This window comes from Eubalaena glacialis, chromosome 6 (genome assembly GCF_028564815.1).
Source record: "Eubalaena glacialis isolate mEubGla1 chromosome 6, mEubGla1.1.hap2.+ XY, whole genome shotgun sequence".
Classification (NCBI taxonomy): Eukaryota; Metazoa; Chordata; class Mammalia; order Artiodactyla; family Balaenidae; genus Eubalaena; species Eubalaena glacialis.
In genome coordinates, this window is record NC_083721.1 from 90,978,729 (window position 1) to 90,997,252 (window position 18,524).

Here is an 18,524-nt window from a genome sequence, read left to right on the forward strand (position 1 = left end):
GATACCAAAACCAGACAAAGATGTCACAAAGACAGAAAACTACAGGCCAATATCACTAATAAACATAGATGCAAAATCCTCACAAAAATACTAGCAAACAGAATCCAAAGCACATTAAAAGGATCATACACCATGATCAAATGCGGTTTATCCCAGGAATGCAAGCATTCTTCAATATATGCAAACAATCAATGTGATACACCATATTAACAAACTGAAGGATAAAAACCATGTGATCATCATCTCAATCGATGTAGAAAAGGCTTTTGACAAAATTCAACACCCATTTATGATAAAAACCCGCCAGAAAGTAGGCATAGAGGAAACTTACTTCAACATAATAAAGGTCATATATGACAAACCCACAGCCAACATCATTTTCAATGGTGAGAAACTGAAACCATTTCCACTAAGATGAGGAACAAGACAAGGTTGTCCACTCTCACCACTATTATTCAACATAGTTCTGGAAGTTTTAGCCACAGCAATCAGAGAAGAAAAAAAAATAAAATGAATCCAAATCGGAAAAGAAGTACAACTGTCACTGTTTGCAGATGACATGATACCATACATAGAGAATCCCAAAGATGCTCCCAGAAAACTACTAGAGCTAATCAATGAATTTGGTAAAGTAGCAGAATACAAAATTAATGCATAGAAATCTCTTGCATTCCTATATGCTAATGATGAAGAATCTGAATGAGAATTTAAGGAAACACTCCCTTTTACCATTGTAACAAAAAGACTAAAATACCTAGGAATAAACCTACCTAAGGAGACAAAAGACCTGTATGCAGCACACTATAAGACACTGATGGAAGAAATTAAAGATGATATAAACAGATGGAGAGATATACCATGTTCTTGGATTGGAAGAATCAACTATGTGAAAGTGACTATACTACCCAAAGCAATCTACAGATTCAATGCAATCCCTATCAAACTACCAATGGCATTTTTCACATAACTAGAACAAAAAATTGCACAATTTGTATGGAAACACAAAAGACCCTGAATAGCCAAAGCAATCTTGAGAATGAAAAATGGAGCTGGAGGAATCAGGCTCCCTGACTTTAGACCATACTACAAAGCTATAGTAATCAAGACAATATGGTACTGGCACAAAAACAGAAATATAGATCAATGGAACAGGATAGAAAGCCCAGAGATAAACTCACGCACATATGGTCACCTTATCTTTGATAAAGGAGGCAAGAATATACAATGGAGAAAAGACAGCCTCTTTAATAAGTGGTGCTGGGAAAACTGGACAGCTACATGTAAAAGAATGAAATTAGAACACTCCCTAACACCATACACAAAAATAAACTCAAAATGGATTAAAGACCTAAATGTTAAGTCACACACTATAAAACTCTTAGAGGAAAAGATAGGCAGAACACTCTATGACATAAATCACAGCAAGATCCTTTTTGACCCACCTCCTAGAGAAATGGAAATAAAAACAAAAATAAACAAATGAGACCTAATAAAACTTAAAAGTTGGGCTTCCCTGGTGGCGCAGTGGTTGGGAGTCCGCCTGCTAATGCAGGGGACACGGGTTCGGGCCCTGGTCCGGGAGGATCCCACATGCCGCAGAGCGACTGGGCCCGTGCGCCACAACTACTGAGCCTGTGCTCTAGAGCCCGCGAGCCACAACTACTGAAGCCGGTGTGCCTAGAGCCTGTGCTCTGCAACAAGAGAAGCCACCGCAATGAGAAGCCCGCACACCGCAACGAAGAGTAGCCCCCACTCACTGCAACTAGAGAAAGCCCACACGCAGCAACGAAGACCCAACGCAGCCAAAAATAATAAAGAAATAAATAAATTTATAAAAAAAAAAAAAAAAAAAAAAAAAACTTAAAAGTTTTTGCACAGCAATGGAAACCATAAACAAGCTGAAAAGACAACTCTCAGAATGGGAGAAAATATTTGCAAATGAAGCAACTGACAAAGGATTAATCTCCAAAATATACAAGCAGCTCATGCAGCTCAGTATTAAAAAAACAAACAACCCAGTCCAAAAATTGGCAGAAAATCTAAATAGATGTTTATCTAAAGAAGATATACAGAGTTAACAAACACATGAAAGGATGCTCAACATCACTAATCATTAGAGAAATGCAAATCAAAACTACAATGAGGTATCACCTCACACCAGTCAGAATGGCCATCATCAAAAAATCTACAAACAATAAATGCTGGAGAGGGTGTGGAGAAAAGGGAACCCTTTTGCACTGTTGGTGGGAATGTAAATTGATACAGCCACTATGGAGAACAGTATGGAGGTTCCTTAAAAAACTGAAAATAGAATTACCATATGGCCTAACAATCCCACTACTGGGCATATACCCTGAGAAAACCATAATTCAAGAAGAGTCATGTACCACAATGTTCACTGCAGCTCTATTTACAATAGCCAGGACATGGAAGCAACCTAAGTGTCCATCGACAGATGAATGGAAAAAGAAGATGTGGCACATGTATACAATGGAACATTACTCAGCCATAAGAAGAAACGAAACTGAGTTGTTTGTAGTGAGGTGGATGGACATAGAGACTGTCATACAGAGTGAAGTAAGTCAGAAAGAGAAAAACAAATACCATATGCTAACACATATATATGGAATCTAAGAAAAAAAAAATGGTTCTGAAGAACCTAGGGGCAGGACAGGAATAAAGACACAGAGGTAGAGAATGGACTTGAGGACACGGGGAGGGGGAAGGGTAAGCTGGGACGAAGTGAGAGAGTGGTATGGATATATATACACTACCACATGTAAAATAGATGGCTAGTAGGAAGCAGCCACATAGCACAGGGAGATCAGCTCGGTGCTTTGTGTCCACCTAGAGGGGTGGGATAGGGAGGGTGGGAGGGAGATGCAAGAGGGAGGGGATATGAGGATATATGTATATGTATAGCTGATTCACTTTGTTATAAAGCAGAAACTAAGACACCATTGTAAAGCAATTATACTCCTATAAAGATATTAAAAAAAAAATCCTGATGGTATTGACATGGTTCAGAATGTGCTGCACCAGATTTTGGCACCTTGGCATTTGGAGTTTCAAGCTGAAGGAATTTGAGAAATGGGAGGTGCTGGAAGAACTCTCTGACCTCCCTTGTTTCCCCTGAAACAGGTCAGAAAACCCTCACTGGAGAGGCACACTCACTGTACCTGCAGGAAAAAAGCATTCTATCTCCAAGATGAGGGACGCCCAGAGGAACCTGAATGAACAGGCCTTGCTATTTCCCCCAGTTTATCATCCTTAGCTCATAGCCTTTTGTCCCAACACATTTTCCCACATCTTTCCACTCTTCATTAAACCAAACAACAACACAGGTGTAGCTGCTTCTTCAGGTCTTCATTTCCTTATGAAGACTCTCGTTTCACCTAAAACTTACATTAAACACATTTGTGTGCTTTTCTCTTGTTAATCTGTCTTTGGTTAGACAACTCAGCCCAGAACCCTCCTCAAAAGGTTAGAAGGAAAAAGAACAGTTTTTCTCCCCTACAATGTAAAGAAGTACCTCTAAGTTTGAGTAGGACAACTATACATCTACTCGTATTATTTAAAGTGTCTTATGTTTGGTTTTCTAACTGGTCTCTGTCTCACTCTGCCTTTCCTGTCCCATCACCACAGGGGTAGTGTTCAAACGTGATAGAGGTGCGATCATTCCAGAGCCTGGCCCCATCTGCTTTCATAGCCTCATCTCCCACTGCGAACCAAATCATGTCCATCCCCGGGGTGCAACGTGGTGTCTTGTTTTGTTTTGCTCCTCCTGATAGTCTTCACAAGTTAATTTCTCTACATTTGAGGCTGTTTTCTCTCATCTCTGCTTCCCCAAACCCCTATCCTTCTAGAACCTGATCAAATGTCACTTTTCTGAAGCTTCCCCACCACAGTGTTGAATGACTCATTAGAAATCTGATTGCGTTTAGCTTTATCTCATATTTTTATTTCACTAAATGGCAGGAATCTTTCCCTGTGTGGATTCTGTGTCTTCTCATCTGGCCTAGAAATGGAAGTAGAAGGTGTTCTATTATGCTGCTTACGATAGACATTCAACAAATATTGTATAACAGATGAATAACATCCAGCAACTCCTTGAACAACCTCAGATTATTTACTGAGGGCTCGATAGATAGCTAAAGAAGCATGTTGTACCGTAGTATCATTTGACTGAAATGTTGAGCAGCTGATCTCATAGGATGCAGCATCCACCTCATAAGTCAATGAAATTTCCTTTACTTAATGCTTTCCCCCTCCCCTCAGTCTGGCACTGAGCTTACTTAATAAAATGCTTTTGTGACAAAATGACCACGTACACGATAAAATAGCTCAGAGTTTGAGAAATGTACCAAATGTCAGGCTATGGTTTTGTCTTTATCATGTTGTGGCTCTGGGGTCCAGACTGCACCCTGTGGCGACAACTGAATGCATGTTGTCACTATTGGTTATTGTGGGAAGAGGTAAATCCTAAGACAGTGAGGGGTGGACAGCGGTGAGGGAGGACTCCTTACTCCCTGGGACTGGGAGGGAGCTGGACCCAACCTCCCAGGCCTGAAGAAGCCCAAATGGCTTTAGGAGGGCACTGAGCTGCTGCCGGCCATCTGGAGGCGAGCGGAGGACAACAGCGAGCCTTTGCTTTTCGGCGGCACTAACACTGTGGACAGGGCAGATGCTTGTCAGCTTCTGAGAGTGAGGTTAGTCATCAGTTAGATCCGTTTCACCTTTAACCTGCCCTCACTGATCAAGCTGGCTTCCACTGTTTTTACAAAAACGTGCATGTCCTCCAAGCCTTAGGTAGCCTAGATAATAAGATGTTTGCCGAAGTTGTTTTCTAGGAACTTGGAGTCAGCTGTGTCCAGTTTGAGCTCCAGCTGGTTAAGACTTGTTAAGACCACCGACCATCCAACTGAGCATGTGCGAGTGGCCGCTGGGTGACCTTTTGACGTCAGCGGGCCCAAACTCCACCCCCGGTTCGTGCTAACTGCTGTTTTCTGAGCACGTGTCCCAGGGAGGGGCCTGGAGCTTAGTTGCATCTGCAGAGGATGGTGATGACCTCACCTTTTTCCTCTCTCCAATTACCTTTCCCCGTGCTCCCCACGCCTGGGCTTTATCCCACAAGTGCGCTGAGCTCTGCGCTTCAGGCAGTCAGAGCTCTGCGTTGGGCTGAGAACCTTGGCGTCTTGGCGTTTGGCTTGCTGTGCCTCCGGCCACTGAACCTCGTTCGTTAGCACAAAGCCAGGACCTGGGGAAATGCTGGGGAAGTCTTCCGGTCGCAGGAAGGTATGTTTGATTTTCGGCTTCATCAGTAACGGTAAGAATAAGTTGGGATGTGCATGAAGAGTTGTGGGGATTTTTGGACATGGGAGAAAGGAGCTTGGGAATGACCAAACTTTCTGCTTGTCTGGTATATGAGGTCTTAAAGTTGGCACACTTTGAGAACAGATTTTTTTATCCTAAGCCAGTAAAGGTGGCTATTTGGACCAATACAATCGGTTGGGTTGTTCAGGTTTCCTGCTAGGTTTAGTCAAATTTCCAAACTCTTTCCCCTGGTACCAGTAGTCAGATGATACCGCCTGGTATTTTCTCTTCCTCTCCCATCACTCATACAATGGTCATTTAGTGGCCATATGGTGAAATTTGAGCCAGTGGGCCTTAAGTAGGATTGATATTTATATCTTCTAAGTACTCTTTCTAAAGAAGAAGCTGCTATCCTTGGACTTTGTTTGTCCCCTCCCCATAGGCTGGTATATTGACGTAGTGTCGACTCAGCTTCAACCATGAAGGGCAATGCCCTAGGGTAATGCAGGACAACAAGATGGGAAGAATGTGAGCTCCTGGAGAAGAGCTCTAGCGAAGACCTCCCAGGCTGTTTCATGAGGGACAAATAGAAGTCAATCTTGTTGAAGTCACTCGCTTTTGGAGTCTTGTTTTTGCAGTGTCATTCTTATTCTAATTAATACAGATATTGGTGCTTATCATTATAAAAACCTTAAATATGTGGTGTTGCCCTAGATGTTAGACAGTGGGCAGTGAAAAAACAGGAATTTCAGATACTGGGAAGATGATGAACTTGGTACTGTCAAGGCAACATTTGGTAAGATTGTCTTCAGTTTTTAGAAGAAAAACCTCATGTCTGTATAATCATTAGTCCTAGAGAAAGCAGTTGGAAGTAACCAGATTATGTGTATGTTGGCTGCTCTTTGCTGCTTTCCACAGGTGGTTATTAGAAAGAAATGAGCCCAGGCAAGAATTGGCCAATTGGCAAGAAGACCCCATGGGGTTGGAAAAATCAACTGTTATTAATCCCACAAAGGCAGAAAACTGTTACGAAGGGTGCTCTTCAAAGTCCTCCCATTAAAAGATTCTCAGCTGAGCAAAGGAAGGTAGTCCTAGCAACAAAGATCAGATTAAGTCTACTGTGTCAAATGGCCTCAAGGGAGTAGCCTTTTAAGGGAGGAAAGAGTGATGGCTAAGCTCAGATGCCAGAAAATAAGGCGGGCTTAAGAAATAATGCCCAGTAAAGAATTCTGGGTGGGTACTGACATGTTAAATCAGAACAGAATCAAATAGACCAGACATCTACCATTGATTGAAGCAAACTTTGTTGCCAAATGAACCACTGGCTTGTGAATGTTCAATCCTAATGTAATCCTCGGGCTCACTGCACTGGTAGGAAGCAGTGTAAAAAGAACTGAGCATCCTTGAAGGAGAGCTCATGAAAGAAATGTCTCCAAACTCTGATGTGGTCATGAGGGACAGTGGGCAAGGAAGAACCACCGAGGCAAAGCCACAGGCTCAGGGTACAGTGGACAAGGGAATGCCCCCAGAAACCAAAACCAAGATCTAACCATGAAAATATTCCACTGCCAGGGCAGGTCCCTTTATAATTACTGCCCAGCGCGACACCATCATTGCTAAGGACAGGTGGCTGCTGTGTGTTTTGCTTCTCTTTTCTGAGAAGAAATGTCTATTGTGCATGTCTTGTCTTACCTACCGTTGTTTACTGAGTTTGTTGTGGGTACAGGGATGGGTAGGTGGGACATGGGGGAGGGAATGAGCTCGTAACTTCTTGGCTAGGAGACACATCCAGATGTGGTAGAAGAGACTGCATGTTGCCCACAGATCTTGGACTTTAAGCTGTGTGCCGTAGCAGGATGGGACCTGTCTCTTTTAGCGTAGGGGTAATGTGTTCTGTGTGAGGGAGGAAAAGGGCATGCACGGATACTTGGGTGATTAGAGAGGTGCGCTTTGGGAAATTGCTATGTATCCCCATGTTCTCTCTCCAGCTGGGTGCGGACATGCGACTAATTTTCGGCAAACAGAAAGTGAGCTAAGTGGTATGTGTAACTGGGATATAATTTGCAACTTAAAGACCATCATGTTTCTCTGGATTTTGGCTTTCTCCCCCTTCTTATAGGCTGTAGTATGGATGTTGGGGCAACCTAGCTGTGACAGTGTGGTTGAGCACGTTGGGGAGGAAAACATTTTCCTCTACCCACCTAGGTTCTGATGGCTGGTCTAAGAATGAAATTGACACGAGACAGATGAACAGAGAAAATCAAACAAACGTTTAATAACATGCATACGTGACAGACACCCAGGAAAACTGAGTAACTCGCCAAAATGGTCAAAACCCTCACCTTCAATAACATCTTCAGCTAAAGTTAACAAAAGAGGATGTTAGGGGTAATGGTTTGGGACTTCAAAGGGGAGGAAAACAATCCACATGAAAATGGAAAAGCATATTTTTGGTAAAACAAATGTTTGCTGGGCCATGCAGAGAGGATGGAACACAGAGGACTCTGATCTCTAGGTCTTGCTGAGTCTCTCCTGACACACCTGGTCCATATTCTCTGCAGATACCTCAGGTGGTAGCTGTATTGTGGGAACAAGCCCATTATGTAAATTCTTTTAGGCAGTTAAGGGAGAGGTAACAAGAAAAACTGAGTCTTCAGTTTCTTAAAAATAATGAGCCTATTCTTTTCTATCATGGCTTATCACAGAATACTGAATATAGTTCCCTGTGCTATACAGTAGAATATAAAATACATATGTGTAATTGAATCATTTTGCTGTACAGCAGAAATTAACACAACTTTGTAAGTCAACTATATTTCAATAAAGAAAGAATAATTTTAAAAAATCAGCCTAAATTGATCGCCATGCCACAGAGACATGTTGGGGTGGCAAATGTTGCTTCGCTACAGCTTCCTGTGTAAGTGTCTACTGAATGAACACAGGAAAACTGTTCTAGATTATACATGGCTGGTTTCTAAAGTTAGAGGTCTAGGGACTTCCCTGGTGGCACAGTGGTTGGGAATCTGCCTGCCAATGCAGGGGACACGGGTTCGATCCCTGGTCTGGGAAGATCCCACATGCTGTGCAGCAACTAAGCCCGTGAGCCACAACTACTGAGCCTGCGCTCTAGAGCCCGTGAGCCACAACTACTGAGCCCGCATGTCACAACTGCTGAGGTCCACGTGCCTAGAGTCCGTGCTCCGCAACGGGAGAGGCCACTGCAGTGAGAAGCCTGTGCACTGCGGCGAGGAGTGGCCCCCGCTCGCTGCAACTAGAGAAAGCACACGCACAGCAACGAAGACCCAACACAGCCAAAAATAAATAAATAAATAAATAAATAAATAAATAAATAAATAAATAAAAATAATAAACTTAGAGGTCTAGATTGCTTAAGACCTGGGGCTTTCCTCACAGTGTTACCTGAGTGGCCATGGCCACAGACGCGAGGAAATAGGTGTCAGTCTGTTCAGGCTGCTGTAACAGAATACAACAGAATGAGTAGCTTATAAACAACAGAAATTTATTCTCATAGTTCTGGAAGCTGCAAGTCTGAGATGAAGGGTGCCAGCCAACAAGGTCGAATGAGAGCCCTCTTCCAGTTTGCAGAGGCTGGTTGTGTCCTCCCATGGCAGAAGGGCCCAGGGAGCTGTGTGGCCCTCTTGTATGAGGGCACTAGTCCCAGTCACGAGGGCAAGAGGCGTCACCTTGAAGTTAGGTTTCCGATGTGAATTTTGGGGGGGACACAAACATGAAGACCAGAGCAGTAGGTGATTGTTCTCAGACATGATTCTGAAAGCCCATTTAGGGGGAATGTTAGGACAAAACAGAATGTTGAAGAGGAAAAGCCTTCTGTAGTTCTCCTTGCCATGGTTCTCATGCATTGCCATTCCTGCAGCGTTTACAACCTTGACTTTTTCCTTTCAGAGATCTTAATTTAGTCCCTAGGGATTCCTCCAGCACATCTAAGTAATTTGCGAGCACAATGGAACAAATCAGTGTGGGATCCCCTGTAGGTCCCAAACCCTTCAAAATGTATCAAACGTTAGTGAGAAGACATCACTTAAAGTCCTGCTTATACTGGCTCCCTCTGGTTAAAATCCTCTCATAAACGTCTTCCCATGGAAGCTGCACAGTGCACGGTATGGTGATATCCATAAGCCGAATCACTAACAGAGAAGTCAGTAGGTTACACTCTAAGAATACTTATTTAAAATTCTGTACCCACTCTACTACCCTTATTTGCAAGGAGGTTTCCTGATGATGGAAATCATGGGGAAGTAGGTGGGCTTCCTGCGTGGGATCTACCAGAACGCCTCCCCAGTTCACTTCTTTCCCCATAGTGCCTCTGGCACTTTCTTGCCTTTGCTCTTAAGTGTGAGAGGGTGACCTTAACTAGTCTCCATTGGATGACTCTCCTTGGATGAGTGGTGATACTAGACGCAATCACCCTTTTGTTGGTGACTAGCCCTTAATCCTTGCCCTGAGTGTGCAAGAAAATCATTAAGTTATCTAAACGTGTCTCATTGTGCTTCTAGTTCTAATTTTATAACAACCCTTTGTGATCTTAAACCCTTCGAAAGTAGACTCTAATGATCAGATTGTAAAAGCATTGGAATTTAGAGTATTCCTGTCACCTTGAATTTTTTTAGGATGGGGCTGTCTCTTTCCATTACACCAGGCTCCCCTTCTTTTCCATGCACTGGGTTTACTCACGGTCTCCCAACATTTGACTCCTTGTCCATCCCTGCTTTTGTTTTCATCACTCCTGTTTTGGAGACGAGGATTTGCAGTGGTCCCAACTCCTCATGTGTTCAAGTGAACATCCCCCTCTGACTTTGCTTTTTTCCTTTGCAAATAAATACATAACCTGTATGATCATTTGGTATTGTGTTCCATGTCTTTGGGTGACATAATTTAATTTTTTATGCTCACATGCAAATAAGCATCATCCAATAATAAAAAGTGGTAGATGTACTTGAATTGAAAGCTTTGATAATTATACAATCTTTAAATTAATTAATGAGCCAAAGGCAGCTAAACATTAGCATTTAGAAAGATCTCTACAGCATCAGCTACTAATGAGTTCATTTAGAGCCATCGTGCCACCCGTTCTGGAATGCACAGACCATATTTAATCATATTCAATCGGATCTAATATTGAAATTATGAACACAAGGCATTGTTGAGTGTGAAATTACCATAGAATTTTACTTGTTGAACACATTTCTTGTTGGTGCTCCTAGATGAATGATAATTTGATGATGAAGTAGGTAATTTGTATACAATGGACCATTTATGGAATAATAAGGAATTCTAGGGTGTCTTGATTTGTGTTGATCATTCACATACAAATTCTAAATTCATTTGCCTCAGCTGCTTCAGAGGTTCTGCTGCCCTCAGGCAAGAAGGATGCACTTTTGGAAGTCTTTTCCCCTTGAGTTTGTAATTTCTTTTTTTTTGAGAGGACATAGAAAATTTTAGAAATGTATTATAGCAATTGACTAAGATCATTAAAAAAATTTTAAAAATGTAATAATAATACAAAAACAGCGCCCCCCCCTCCACTTGGCTTCTTTTTAGTCATTACCCACCCTCTTATCCTGACTTCTAACATAAGTGAAGTGTTTTGCCTGTTTTTGTACTTTATATAAATAGACTCATATAGTATATATCTTTTTCATCTGGCTTCTTCTGCTTAACATTATGTTTGTAAGATTTATTCATATTGTTTCATGTCACAGGTCATGCATTTCTCATTGCTGTGTAATATTCCAGTGGGTGAACAGCCCACAATTTATTCATTTTACTGTTGGAGGACATCTGGTTAGTTTCCAGTTTCCAGCTGTTATAAATTGTGCTACTCTGAACATTCTGATACATGTTTTGTTTTTTGTTTTTATGCTTAATTATGGTAAAATACATATAACATAAAAATTACTATTGTAACCATGTTTAAGTAACAATTCAGTGGCATTAAGTACATTTACATGGTCGTGAAACCAATCTCTAGAACTCTTCATCTTGCAAAACCAAAACTCTATCTCCACTAAACAACACCCCCCTATTCCTCATGCCCTTGGCAACCACCATTCCTACTTTCTGTTTTTATGAGTTAGACTACTCTGGTTACCTAACCTAGAGTGGAATTGCACAGTATTTGTCTTTTGGGACTTCCTTATTTAATTTAGCATAATGTCCTCAAGGTTCACCCATGTTGTAGCATGTGTCAGAATTTCCTTCCTTTTGTAAGACAATATTTCATTGCATGTATAGGCCACATTCTAGTACATGTTTCTGATGAGCATATGCACATATTTCTGATGGGATTATATGTAGTTGGGGTCATAGAATATTTAAAGATTCAGCTTTAGTAGATTTTGCCAAACAGTGTTCTACAGTAATTGTACAAATTTACATTCTCGCTAGACGTGTGTGAGTTAAGTACCTTTTAATGCAATTAAATTGTTTCTTTTACCTATGTACGCTACAACAGTGGCCAGATGCCAGTTATAGGATCGTATTGTTTATTTTCCTTTTTAAAACTCATGGTATTAGTTATGATAACATCAGCTTCTGCAGTAGATTCAGTTTATTTCTCACTCACTAAATAGTTCAGTGTGGGGAACACCCAGTAAGGCAGTCTTCTCTCCTCTGAGAAGTGATTCAGGGATTGAGAATTATTCCATTTGGTGGCTCCACCATATTTGACATGTGCCTTCCAATGTCTCCCTGAGCTTCGACATCCAGAGGAGTGTGGAGAGGGCACACTGTCTTTTAACTGTCTTGGCCAGGAAGTGACACATCCTTTCTGTTCACATCCCCTTAGTAGGAAAATGTCACATGCTACATCTAGATGCAAAGATTGGGGTGGGGGGTGTGTGGAGGAGAGGAAAAATGTTCCCTGGCTGGGCAGCTGCTTCCATTAGCAACTCTACACTTAGGGAAAGGAGCACAGATACTTGCTGGGCAGCTGTGTTTGCCACACATGCCTTGGCATTTTTGTGTTCCATCCTCTCAGAGACTCTTGTCCTTAGGATCCCTGGCTGAAAGCAGTGATGACAGATCAATTGAAGAATCTTAGAAAACTTGCTGGAAAAATTTGTCACAGACAAACGTAATCCGTTGAGACCCAGTTCATAGAAGTATTTTATAAATGCTTGTATACTGTGAGCCCGTCTGCATGGTAACATCTTAAATACTCCTCTCACTCTTTGACATCTTCCTTATAACTTTGAACCAGAAGTAAGCAAGGAGGAGGAGAGCGATTTGCAGGGAAATTGAGAAGTGAGGCTGCAGAAGAGCACATTTGTCCTCTATGATCTCACCCAGTGTCTTGGTAGATCCTTGATAAGCACCAGGCGTTCAGTATTTGAAAGTCCTGATCAGAATCAAGGCCTTGGATTTGGGACCCCTGGAGAAAGCTTCAGGTCAGGCAGGCCTCAGTCATGTCCAATATCTATGTCTCAAGCATAAGACAAGAGTGCAGATCACATACATCCAAGGTAACAAATAGGAAGAAGGTGGAGGGCCCAGGATTCGTCATCCATTCTGAGGTCATGATGATTTTGTTTTACAAGATAAAAGGGTATGCAGTTTATTACTGAAAGCATTAGCATAAGAAAGGAAAGTAGCAATCTCTGTCCAAGGTGACAGAGAGAGCTATCTGGCTAAGGCCTGTTTGGAGAACATACGAATCTCCCATCTCTCTGATCCATAACCAGAGTGACCTGTGTACATTGTTAGTGTAACTTCCTTTTCATCTGCTTCCTAAAATGTCTCTCAGTTATGTTATGAGGCTGTTTTTGGTTGAACGAGTTTTGAGGTTTTAAGAATGAGTAAGTTGCCATGTGGCGCTGAAATCTGTATGCATAAGGGGTGGTGTTGGGGAGGAGGAGGATGGAGAAGTCTCCAGAAATAACAGCTACATGTGTGGAATACTACACAATGTGCAGTTACTATGTGCTACACACTTTATCTGCACTAGTCCCTTTAATCCTCACGTGGAGAAGGAAAATGAGGTTCAGATAGGTGACTGCTCATGGCCACTCAACTAATAAGAGGAGGAGCCACGATGTGAGCTGGCTCTGACTCCTAGTCACAGGCTCCACAGGGAGCAAAGAGGTCATCTAAAGGAGGCGCTGAGAAACCTGAGAGTGGATACAGCAGCATGGATTATCCTCGGAGTCGCGGACTTGCCTTTTATCAGCCTCCCCACCACCCCAAAATTGGCATCCCTTCAGTAGTGAGGGCTCACTGCCATTCACATTCATCACTGTGACCTTTTCTGGTGGTATGGAAAATAAGCAGAAGCTAAAAAGCAATCACACTTCTCTGGTGCTAATGTCTAAATATTCTTTTCAATTGTAATTGATTTCTACATGTGCTAGTGTGCAAGTGAGCAGTGGGTTCAAATCCTCCCCAGCTTTCACGATTAAAATCTTAACAGCCATTCCTATACACTAACAATGAAAGATCAGAAAGAGAAATTAAGAAAACAATCCCATTCACCATTGCAACAGAAAGAATAAAATACCTAGGAATAAGCCTACCTAAGGAGGTAAAAGACCTGTACTCAGAAAACTATAAGACACTGATGAAAGAAATCATAGATGACACAAACAGATGGAGAGATATACCATGTTCTTGGATTGAAAGAATCAATATTGTGAAAATAACTATACTACCCAAAGCAATCTACAGATTCAGTGCAATCCCTATCAAATTACCAGTGGCATTTTTTATAGAACTAGCACAAAAAGTCTTAAAATTTGTGTGGAGATACAAAAGACCCCAAATAGCCAAAGCAATCTTGAGAGAAAAAAATGGAGCTGGGGGAATCAGACTCCCTGACTTCAGACTCTACTACAAAGCTACAGTAATCAAGACAATATGGTACTGGCACAAAAACAGAAATATAGATCAATGGAACAGGATAGAAAGCCCAGAGATAAACCCAAGCACCTATGGTCAACTAATCTATGACAAAGGAGGCAAGGATATACAATGGAGAAAAGACAGCCTCTTCAATAAGTGGTGCTGGGAAAACTGGACAGCTACATGTAAAAGAATGAAATGAGAACACTGCCTAACACCATACACAAAAATAAACTCAAAATGGATTAGAGACCTAAATGTAAGACTGGACACTATAAAACTCTTAGAGGAAAACATAGGAAGAACACTCTTTGATGTAAATCACAGCAAGATATTTTTTGATCCACCTCCTAGAGTAATGGAAATAAAAACAAAAATAAACAAATGGGACGTAATGAAACTTAAAAGCTTTTGCAAAGCAAAGGAAACTACAAACAAGACGAAAAGACAACCCTCAGAATGGGAGAAAATATTTGCAAACGAATCAACGGACAAAGGATTAATCTCCAAAATATATAAACAGCTCATGCAGCTCAATATTAAAAAAACAACCCAATCAAAAAAAATGGGCAGAAAACCTAAATAGACATTTCTCTCAAGAAGACATACAGATGGCCAAAAAGCACATGAAAAGCTGCTCAACATCACTAATTATTAGAGTAATGCAAATCAAAACTACAATGAGGTATCACCTCACACCAGTTAGAATGGGCATCATCAGAAAATCTACGAACAACAAATGCTGGAGAGGGTGTGGAGAAAAGGGAACCCTCTTGCACTGTTGGTGGGAATGTAAATTGATACAGCCATTATGGAGAATAGTATGAAGGTTCCTTAAAAAACTAAAAATAGAATTACCATATGATCCAGCAATCCCACTACTGGGCATATACCCAGGGAAAACCATATTTCAAAAAGACACGTGCACCCCAATGTTCATTGCAGTTCTATTTACAATAGCCAGGTCATGGAAGCAACCTAATGTCCATTGACAGATGAATGGATAAAGAAGATGTGTTACATATATACAATGGAATATTACTCAGCCATAAAAAGGAACGAAATTGGGTCATTTGCAGAGACATGGATGGATCTAGAGACTGTGATACAGAGTGAAGTAAGAAAGAGAAAAACAAATATATATTAACGCATATATGTGGAACCTAGAAAAATGGTAGAGATGAACCAGTTTGCAGGGCAGAAATAGAGACACAGATGTAGAGAACAAATGTATGGACACCAAGGGGGGAAAGCGGCGGAGGGGTGATGAATTGGGCGATTGGGATTGACATGTATACACTGATGTGTATAAATAGATAACTGATAAGAACCTGCTGTATAAAAAATAAAATTCAAAAAAAAATGTTAATAGCCAATTGAGGGTGTATGCTCCAGGTTTTTTCACCACATCACTGGAAAGGTAAAAGCTTGTTTTCTAGAACTATAGCATAAACCCATCCCTAAAGCAGGGTGCTGGTCACGGTGACTGTCTTGCAAGTGATGGATGGCAGTGGTGTTTGGGAGCTACGCTGGTGTTATTTGTTTTGAAAGTGCTCAGACAAGGCGAATTTCACAACCATTAGGAGTATTGGGTTGTTACAATAAATATCAATAAGAGATACAACTGCTCCAGGGAACCAGTGGATTTTAGAAAAAGTGGCTTTATGCCTGCGTATTGTATGTCCGGTTGCCTCAAAATGATAAATTATTTACCGGTGAGAGAGGTGAATTAATTCTGTAGTAAAAGGGAGCTTCATTTGTTACCCAGTCAGAAGGAAACTGGAAATATCAAACTGTAACTATATCAAGAGTTTGTTTCTTTTAGATACCTTATTTTTCTTCCCAAAGTATTGGCCACTACTTGACCTCTGCCAGACAGTTCTACCAATTTAGGGAACATTTACATTTTCCAATTCCTTTCTGTCTGTTTTCAATCTCAGTCCTCAATGTACTGAATTCCGTAACAAACAATTAGAATTACTTTACTAGAGGCATTAGAGCCAGTTAAATTAAAGATTCAAGTCCTCAGTTGTACTAACCATACATCGAGTGTTCACTTGGGGCTAGGGGATACCATATGAGATAGTGCAGACGTGGAATAAATACATCCATTGTTTCAGAAAGCTCATTGGACAGCCTTGTCTTCATCCACCTGGCCAAAAGGGAAAGCAAGTGAGCAGGAAGCAGCCTTTCTTTTAAAAAGTCTTGACCTGGACGTGGCACACATCACTTCTCACTTTGGTCGGTGGAAATAAGTCTTTTGGACTCCCACACACTGGGGCCTGGTGTCTTAGTCCGTTCAGGCTGCTGTAACAAAAATGCCAGAGACTGGGTGGCTTATACAACAAACATTTGTTTCTCACAATTGTGGAGTCTGAGAAGTTCAAGATTAAGGGGCCAGCAGATCCCACGTCTGGTGAGGGCTCTCTTCTGGATTCAAAGATAGCTGTTTTCTCACTGTATTCCTCACATGGTGGAAGGGGTGAGAGAGCTCTCTGGGGTCTCTTTTATAAGGGCAGTAATGCCATTCATGAGAGCTCTGTCCCCATCACCTAATCACCTCCCAAAGGCTCCACCTCCAAATACCATTACTTTGGGGATTAGGTTTCAACATATGAGTTTTGGGGGGGGCACCAATATTTAGTCTATAGCACCTGAGTAGCTACAGTCCTATACTATGGAAAAGAAGGACTGAATTTTACCAGGCCATAGCCATTGCCACCTCACTAGACAAATTTAATAATGCACATACGGCCCAGAGGAAAAGCCTTTGGAAATAGGCTTGGATTCAAGTTCTTCTTCTGCCACTTCCAGACTGTTTGACATTGGGCAAGGAGGAAGCCCTGACTCAGCTTCATCATTCTTAAACGGCAACAATGATAATACCTAATTCCTAGAATCTTCATCAGGATTAAATATTAAAATTATATCATGTAGATGTGCTTGCTTCGGCAGCACATATACTAAAATTGGAACAATACAGAGAAGATTAGCATCGCCCCTGCGCAAGGATGACATGGAAATTCGTGAAGTGTTCCATATTTAAAAAAAAAAATTATGTAGAAATGCAAATGTACTTGAAAGTTCAAATGTGTACACACGTGTGATAGATTGTCTCATGGACCACAGTTCTTCATCTGTCCCTGCAGCCTTGCCTTTTGCTATGTGGCTTTGCAGTGTAGTTTCCTGCCCCTTGAATCTGGGTTGACCTTGTGAATTGTTTTGGCCAATGGGATGTGGTGAGAGTGTCACTGTGCCAGTCCTGAGTCTAGGTTTTGAGAAACCTTGTAGGTTTCTGCCATCATGAGAAAAACCTGCCTAGGGTAGCCTCCTGGTCCCAGGAAGAGGTTGATGGGAGAGTGGTACTCTCCTATCAGCTAGTACCATGTGGAAGAGCGGTACGAGTTGGCCCGGCTTAGACCAGTAGCTTAGGCCCTCAGCAGAGGCATGATCTAAATAAATGCCTATTATTGTATGGCAATGAGGTATTGTTGCTTGTTGACTATTGCTATAGTAACAGTAAACAACTACAATTAGTTTGTTCATCTATATCTCTTCACTTGAGCAACTTTTGACATTTAATTAACATAATCTAAAACAGTAAACGTCAGTAAAGGAAAAGTTTGGGTTAAATTTTAAAAATATTAAAAACTTTTTTTTTTTACATTGCCTGGTACTTTTCATACGGTGACTCAGAAAAGAATTAAAAAGCAATAACAAATGAGATGAGATAAAAACAATGAAGAGAGAAATAATTATGTGATCACTACTTTTTTTCCCCTTCAAATTTTTTTTTTAATTTAACTATGGTTGACTTAGAATATTGTGTTTCAGGTATATAGCATAGTGATTGAGAGGTTTTTTTTCCCAGATAACATTCCATTATAGGTTATTAAAAGATATTGGTTATAATTCCTTGTGCTATACAGTAAATCTTTCTTGCTCATCTGTTGTATGTATAGTACTTTGTATCTGTTAATCCCATAGTCCTAATTTGTCCCTCCCCTATTCCTTCTCCCCTCTGGTGACCATAAGTTTGTTTTCTATGTCTGTGAGTCTGTTTCTGTTTTGCATGTAGATTCACTGGTATTATTTTTTAGATTCCACATATAAGTGATATCATAAAATATTTGTCTTTGTCTGACTTATTTCACTAAGCATAATATTCCCTAGGTCCATTCATGTTGCTGTAAATGGCAATATTTCTTTCTTTTTTATGGCTGAGTAATATTCCATTGTATATATGTACCACATCTTAAGCCAGTCATCTGTTGATGGGTACTTGTGTTGCTTCCTCATCTTGGCTGTTGTAAATAGTGCTGCTATGAACATTGGGG

At 41.1% G+C, this 18,524-nt stretch overlaps 1 non-coding gene across 1 annotated transcript; it reads left to right on the plus strand.

Annotated features, from left to right (window-relative positions):
- Nucleotides 1-17,126: 17,126 nt before the first annotated feature.
- On the plus strand, nucleotides 17,127-17,233 carry LOC133094201 (U6 spliceosomal RNA). Its single transcript, XR_009701414.1, has one exon. It is a non-coding gene; the product is annotated as a U6 spliceosomal RNA (small nuclear RNA).
- The last annotated feature ends 1,291 nt before the right edge of the window (nucleotides 17,234-18,524 follow it).